Here is a 1,153-nt window from a genome sequence, read left to right on the forward strand (position 1 = left end):
GTCCTGCTACGTCCTGCTACGTCCTGCTACGTTCTGCTACGTCCTGCTACGTCCTGCTACGTTCTGCTACGTCCTGCTGTGCCTTGTAATGCCCACAGTGCCCTGCTACGCCATGAACTACTACAAAGAACTGCTACAAACTACTGTTTTTGGGACTGTTATTGTCACTCTTCATTCTAACCCCAACCGGTCGTCAGACACCGCCTACCAAGAGCCTGGGTCTGGGTCTGGGTCTGGGTCTGGGTCTGGGTCTGTCCCAGGTTTCTGCCTAAATGGAAGTTTTGGAATGGAAGCCACTGTGGCCCTGTTGCTTAATCTGGAGGAAACTACTAGACCTGTTGGGTCCTTGTAAATTCTGGAGTGTGGTCTAGACCTCCTCTATTGGTAAAGTGTCTTGAGATAACTCTTGTTATGTATTGATACTATAAATAAAGTTGATTTGAATTGAACTGAATATCATATATGTCTCCTCTACAACGCCATGGCTGACGAGAGATTCATCTTGGAGATAAGATAACGGCAGAGGAAGAAGCCATGGAGTTTAATTACAGGAGTGCTTGGTAGAGAATATAATCGGAGAGTTGCTCAACTTCTGACGGTGCAGATCCACCTGGACAGACCCAGACCTTTATTCCTGTGGGTGACGTCAAGCGACTTCAAGGCGCCCGCAAAGTATCCTGGGAAGGCGTCAAAAAGCTGGCCGATGACTATTTTATGCAAATTAATCCATTGGACGTGACGCGACTATCCAGTAGAAGTAGACAAAAATCTTTCAGACTGATCTCGGTCGATCTGATAATGGAGACAGATTCAGCTGCACGGCCTATTTCTCCTTAAAAGGATTTCAGGAACACTTTTAGGTGAAACGTTGTAGCTATCTATGATACATTGATGCTAACGTTAGCTGAAAACACCATTCAACTGACAAACAACCTTTGTTGTGTTTGATGCTAACTTGTAGCTAAGCTAGCAGTGAACCAACTTGGTTAAGTAGGTCCATTTTTACTGTGTTTACATTACAGTAGTCTCTAGTTAGCATATTGGAGGCTACTTCGTCGCAAAGTGACACATGCGTGACTCACATCTGCACTCGACTCACATCTGCACTCGACTCACATCGGCACTCGACTCACATCGGCACTCGACTCACATC

The sequence above is a fragment of the Etheostoma cragini genome, chromosome 19, assembly GCF_013103735.1.
Source record: "Etheostoma cragini isolate CJK2018 chromosome 19, CSU_Ecrag_1.0, whole genome shotgun sequence".
Taxonomy (NCBI): Eukaryota; Metazoa; Chordata; class Actinopteri; order Perciformes; family Percidae; genus Etheostoma; species Etheostoma cragini.